Raw genomic sequence first — 7,444 nt, 5'->3', positions numbered from 1 at the left:
CAGGGAATTTCTTCCTTCACAAAATCTTCATAATTAAAATAGAGACAAAAATGAAACAAATATTTCCCTTCTCTAGAGCATCCCTCTACAACTGTTATTACCACCTATGAAGAAAAAAAAATGTCTTTTATATACATCCTGACATGCTCAGATAATATTGTGATGAATGCAGTGTAAGGTCCTAAAAGGACTTTGATGGCATTACAGCCCAGATCAGTCTCTGAAGACAAATGAAAATGACTGCTGCCCAAATGCCACTTTCTGGAATCTCTGAGGAAAAAGTGGGAGTTTAGCCAGGTTATTATTGTATCTACTGCTCCCAAGCTTTCTAACAAATTTTAAAAGAATCAGCATGGTTATTTGGTTTTGGTTTTTATAAGAATTAGAGGAGTTCCTGTGCCTTGAACAGCAAATTGACAGGCACTAAAGAAATTGGAGATGCTTAAAAACATCAATGTTTTCTTATAGCAACATTCTTAATAATATGATGCAACACTTCATGGGGGCTTTTTAAGTCCTAGAGTGAAAATATATAATTTCTAGAACAAGCTTGCAGGAGTTTGTTGGGCAAAGGAGTATGCTGATTCTTAAACCTTAAACCTATCAAGAGAAAGCCATTCCAACAGTCAGGAATAGGTAATAGAAACAGTAATAGGAAGCTATTCCAACAGTCAGGTATCTGAGATACAGTTCTTCCATGTGCTGAGAAATGTTGTTTCTGTTGAGGATGCCTTAGGCCTTAAGGAAACATAAATTCTCTGATGCATATTAAGAACTAGAGAATGTATTTGGGATAGAATATTAAAGGTTCCAAGATCAACCTGAACAGAAAGCATAGAATTAGCTGTGAGAATCGTTGAGATAATGGGAAGAATCCTTTCCATGCACATATTAGAACGAAAGATTTTCAGACAAGTTTCACGGCTTTATGTGTATTTTGATACCGCCTACAAACCTGTCTTTCCATGTGATGGAATGCCTACAACACTTTACACATATTGATAAATCCAGAGTAATGCATATGAGGAAAAATAACCCCAAATGTACATGCAAAATGCTGAACTCTGTACTAGTTGTTACCACTCAGGGAAGAGACATTGGAGTCCTTGTAGATAGCGCTCTAAAATATTAGTTCACTGTGCAGCAGTGACCAAGAAGCCAATATCGTGGTAGATTTCCATAGGAAGGGAATTGAAAACAGCATGGAAAACACATCACCTGTATGCATGATGCAAACACATTTTGAATACTGAGGTTGTTGATGGTCTTCACATCTTAAAAAGGATGTAGCGGAATTAGAAAAAGTACATGGAAGGCTACAAAGATGATCAGGATATGCATACCAGTAGAGACTGAAACGTTTGGAAATATCAGACTGAGAGGGTGATGTGATAAAAGTCTATGAAATCATTAAGGGTGAGAATAAAGTCAATAGAAATTGATATTCAATGAGTCCCAGAATAGAAGAATGAGGGCATGAACCTAGAATTATTGTGATGTTGGGTTGATACTTTTTTACACATCATAAATTAGCTTATTGAACCCAGTTGCGACAGGAGGTTGTAAAAACAGGTAGCAATGAGATTCAAAAGGAGATTAGGCAAATTTTTGGACGATACTTGCACTGGTAGATGATAATAAGAATAGTCATTGATGTATCCTTTGACATCTCTAAATCAATGATAGCTGATGCCAGGGAGGGCATGACAGGGGATGGGTCATGTTCTTATATATAGCAAGGAAGAATTTATGTTCCAACTTTGTTCTTACAGAAGTGGCTAACTCAAACCACAATGTTTGGATCAGGATCCATTTCACCCAAAGTTCTCATCATGTCCTTGGATTACATTTGGGTTCAAACCAAAATGAGTGAATGAGCATACCATGTACACTAGGCCTGGATTGTTGGAATTCCAAGTGTATGACATTGTTTTAGGCCTGGAACTTAAAATCCAGATTATCTCTATTCAACAGCAAGCACTCACCTAATACATTTTGCATGTAATAGCAGGTTCTCAGACTCTTTTGGTGAGTTGAAGTTGGAGTTGTGTGAATATGCCAGAAAACTATCAAATATTTGCTGATTTTTAAATATCAGTGTCCCATTTGGTGGTTGTTGTTTCAGATAATATAGACAGCAGATCTAATTGGATTGAGAAAGGAAAAGTAAAGAAAAGAATACACTTCAGAAAGTTACTTTAAAATATTCTCAGAAGATAAACATTTTCTCCTACAACATGATTCTTAGAATTATTCTCATACAGTCAGGTAACAGGAATATACTATGTGATGTATGAAGAGTCCAATCAAAATTTTGAATACCATTTGCTCAGTGAACACTTTCTCTCCAAAAAGAATTATCTGCATAGATGTTGGGGGAAAAAAATCAGTGACCAATTTTCAGTATTGAATAAATTCAAGAAAATTATCAGATGTTCCAGCAGAAATCATGAACAGAAAAAAAGATTAAATCGATATAATAAATCAACCGCTTTGTATGATTTGTTCAGTTCTAGTCGGAATAATGGACTCTGAAATAGCAAACCCATGAGATTTCAAAAAGGCAGGCCCTGGCTTTCCCTTCTGCTTATACAATTGTATATGCTTGTGACAACCATACTCACAACTACAAGTTTAATATTGTACTTCTCAACATGGAAATAACACTATAGACATTATGGTATAGGAGTTTCTGTACCGATTATGTTAAGCTTTACCACAGCAAAATGAATTAATTAATGTTATATTTCTCTGAGCATATGGTAGAGGGATTTGGTTTGTGCACTGTAAATGTTTATACTCTTGTAGTACCAGAGAATTTGTCATCATCTTGGGGAGTTGGAAGCTTGTGTGTTAAAGCTATGCGAATGAAAGTTGCTTTAACTGGTGATTTCCCTGATGTTTACTGATTGTGTTAATGAGATGAGCACTTGAGCAATCTTGTGCTTAGCAAACAACGTCCTTTTGTCTGGGGTAACAAACCATTTACGGCTAGCAGAGGGCAGCCAAAAAGCAAAAATAATTAATACTAGCCAAAGGGCTTAAATAGAATAAGGAGAGCTTTACTATATCACAAGAACATCAAATACTAGGAAGACAATAAACATATTAATAAATAAGAAGGAAGACAGAATTGAATACAGCTCTAAAAGGGTTGAGGTGTTGAACTCCTTTTTAAAATCATGATTTTAGGAAAACCAATTTGGATAAATGCAACATAAGAAAAACCTTGTAAAGTAGCTATTGATTCAAAACTTTAAGGGTATATTTGGTATATTCAAACATCTCAGAGTACAATAGTCCAAGCAGACTGTATTAATGGAACTTGTTAACAAACTTTATAGCTAGATATCAATCTTGAGGATGCAAAGAAGGAAACATGTGTGTGTGTGTGTGTGTGTGTGTGTGTGTGTGTGTGTGTGTGTATATATTATTCCTGATGTTCCAAAGAAAACTCAAAGAAAATAACCAACTCTGTTTTCACTGTGCCTCTTAGCAGAGCACAGTGTTTCTTTTAAAATTCAAATACTATGTCTTTTTCATTCAAGCACACCATGGAAGACTGGGGAAGCTCTATTTCTGTTCCACGTACAGTTGAAATCCCATATAATTAGCTATGGAAGGGACATGTCCTGAGCTTGCTATGGTACTGGCATCATAAGAACGCAAAAAAAATCCCGTCTCCCCCCACTGCCCAAAACCCCACCACATAGCTTATCTGTCACATCACTTCGGGGATTTCCTTTTATCAGCATTATAGCATCATAGGTTCTCATCTTCTATATACAACTGGAAGCCTATAACCAGATTCTTGATATCTCAGTTTACACCAGCATAAATCCTGACCATTTCAATTCACAGCAGCTTCCTATACATCAAGTGAGATCAGAAGCTGGCCATATCTTGTGAAAAACTTGTATCTGTTTCTTACTAATTTTTTGGAAGAAAATAAATCATGAAAAACAAGAACTCTGCAGAGGTGATAGTTTCAAGTTCAGTACTGTGTACAGAAGTCAAGAGAAAGCATTGGTAAACTGAACATCAGTTAATGACTAATGCATTAATTAACAGACTAAGGGAAATCCATTAACATTTTGACCACCAGTGGTTAACCTGTTGTCATAACTAATTTTCAGGGCATTAAAAGCTGTTATAAACTATATTCATAAGAGCCCATTGGTTATTTTCCTGGCTGATAATATTAACAGTTATGTCAACTGGGTAATCTCTTCAATAATTTAACAAAAACAGATATTAGGTTCAGTTGCCCTATAATTAAAACAAAATCCCTAGCAGCAGAAACAGTGTAGAAATCTATCTGTCTGCTTATGGGTTTTTATACAGAGCCTATCACTGTGGGATCTGTGTTAAGAGAAAGTATATGATTTTTGTTAGAAGATATTTGTTTGAATTGAAGAGTACAATTTTCATACTTATCTCAAAATACTTTTTAGGAGAGAGAGCCTCATAGTTACTTTTTTCGTTTGGTTACCACAGTGATTACACAACAACTTCAGTAGGCTCAATGTTATCTCATGTTCACCTTAATAGGCTGTAAATATATTACTAGGCAAACACTTATGTAGGGCCAAATCCTCATTTTCATACGTTATAAGTCAAGGATAGGTCCCATGCTTCTTTGTCAGTTGTCCTTCTACTGCATCCTCTCATATTGTTATATCCTGATTTATATGTATAACTGATCTGCCACACATGAAAATGTTTAAGAGATGTTACTTATCTTAAAGCAGCCTAAAGTAGGCTAGTTCCTAGACTCTTTTCCTCGACTAAGCCTCCTCAGGAACCTGGAACTGAGATTCTGCAATAGTTACTGAAGGGAAAGTAATGTCAAGGTAAGTGGCCAGGTTTAGAGGTTTCACTGTACTTCTTGCCCAACATCTTTTCCATACTTTTATGTAAAGCAAAAGATTAAACAAGCAGGTGCCATATTGTGACAGTTTGGTTAATCTCTCTATTTGCAACTTATTGAATTTTCTAATTCATCTGAATGTATTTAATATTAATTAATTGGAACTTATGATCTGGATTTATTGCTGATGTCAGGGTTGTTACATATATCTCTCCAAGCAGAGACAATGGAGAGGCTATACTGGACTAGTATAGCCACTAGTCCAAACTCAAGAAGAGTTTGGACTAGTGGCTGTCCAAACTCTTCTTGAACACCTGCAGTGATGGAGAGTCTACACTTTCCTCAGGCAGTCTATTCTACTGCATCACTGTTCTAACAATGAAGATTTGTGTTTTCTCATATCCACTCTAAACCTACTTTGTTTCAATTTCAAACTATTGGTCTGCATCCTAATCCCTGCTTAAGGCAGAAAAGGTGTTTTCCCTCCTTATAGATTCATAGATGCTAGGGTCGGAAGGGACCTCAATAGATCATCGAGTCCGACCCCTGCATAGGCAGGAAAGATGACCCCAGCTAGATGCCTATCTAACCTCCTCTTGAATGTTAGATATTCCCAATAGTATTCATGGATTTTCATAAATGCCCAGCCCCTTCAGAGGAGAAAACATCATCAAACACTAGCTGGTAGGGCTGGAGGCAAAAGGGTTAAGATAATTATCAAGTGAAATATTGAAAAGTATGCATCTCATGTTCTGTATCGGAGATTACACATTTTTTAAAACATTGTCGTGTATTTGGCCCTAGTGCCGTGATTCCCAACTAGAGTGGTGTGGGACCCTGGGGTGCCCCAAGGTATGAGGAGGTAAGCAGATAACACAGGCTCAGGCTCTCCCTGCTCTGGCCCCTCTGCTAGGAAGTAAACAGTGTAATATAAATTAATTTTTCAAATTGGGTGACACACTATTCCCAAAGTTACAGAGGTGGGCCTCGAGTCCAAAAAGGTTGAGAACCACTGCCCTAGTGACTAGCTCTGGTTTCCACTAGGATGAGAAGATGCAAATAGCTGTTTCTTTGTCTTTGTTACTTACAGAGACATGTGAGATGGATAAATCCAGTCTTCTGGGATGTGTCAAAGACATTTTCCATAATGTATCCAAATCCAGACAAAAGGGCATAGTGATTTTACAAGGTTGTCCATGGAACATTGGAGGCCTCAAACTTGGACAGAGTACACTTCACTCCCTCGTCCAAGTCTCTGATGAAGACATTGAAGAGTATCAGTCCTAGGACCGAGCCCTGCAGGACTCCGCTGCCTACACCCTTCCCGGTCGATACCGACCCATCCACTACGACTTTCTGGGTGTGACCCTCTAGTCAATTCACCACCCACCAGACTGTGTAGTCATCCAAGTCACAGCCTCTTAACTTGTTCACCAATATGATGTGGGATACCATATCGAAGGCCTTACTGAAGTTTAAGTATATGACGTCAACCCCTCCTCCTGCGTCCAGGCGTTTTGTAACCTGGTCATAAAAAGAGACTAGATTAGTCAGGCATGATCTACCTGCTACAAACCCATGCTGGTTTCCCCTCAGCATCATTTTTCCTTGTTATGGCTTCTTTCAAGTATTTGAACACAGCGACTACATTCCCTCTTATGTGCGTTTCCACAAGTTGAACATACCTACTAGATCCTTCAGCCTCACTTCATGACTTGTTTTTAAAGCCCTTTGTCATCATTGTAGTCCACCTCTGGACCCTCTCTAATTTCTCCATATCCATTTTAAAATGTGGAGCCAAGAACAGCACACACTATTCTAGATGAGGCCTAACCAGTTCTGAGTAGAGGCCTCCCAAGTCTTGCACCTAATGCTTCTATTGATACATCCCAAAATCTTAATTATTTTTTGTGCAGCTGCATCACACTGAAGACTCATATTGAGTCTGTGATCTACCAAGACTCCCAGATCCTTCCAGGTGTCATTCATTTTGTAAGTGTATTTTTGATTCATTTTGTATTTGTTTTTTGATTATTCTTCCTGAGGTGTATCAAACTTTACCTTGTTAGCTTCAGCCTAGCTTTCCAATCTGTCAAAATACTTTTGATATGTACTTCCATCATCAAATGTGTTCAGTCTTTCCCAGTTTTTTGTCACCTGCAAAAAAAACCCCAGGGAAAGTCATGTAGAAATCTATTATTTGGTCAAGATCCACATCTTGCTTAGGCAGGATATTTTATAAAAAGTCTTCGGTGTTTTTGGAATCCTGGTTAAGTCTGAGATGCAGAGATTATAGGGAAAATATTAGTGAACAGCACTTGTCATTTTTCTTACTATTTTTAACAAGTAATTCACCACTACCCAGAAGACAGAAAAAAAATGTCTCCTGTTTGTACCATGTATTTAAGTAACCACTTTTGATTCTGTGACCTACAGTAGAGTTAATCTACATTTCCATTTTTTCCTGGTTTTTCATTAGCTTTGTCAAGGATGATCTCATCAGGAACATATTTTGCAACATGAGTTCCACTGAGCAATTCAAAAATCTTTGATGGATTCCAAAACTAGTATTTA

The sequence above is a fragment of the Alligator sinensis genome, unplaced genomic scaffold (assembly GCF_000455745.1).
Source record: "Alligator sinensis unplaced genomic scaffold, ASM45574v1 scaffold289_1, whole genome shotgun sequence".
In the NCBI taxonomy this organism is placed as follows: Eukaryota; Metazoa; Chordata; order Crocodylia; family Alligatoridae; genus Alligator; species Alligator sinensis.
This window is presented reverse-complemented; position numbering follows the sequence as displayed.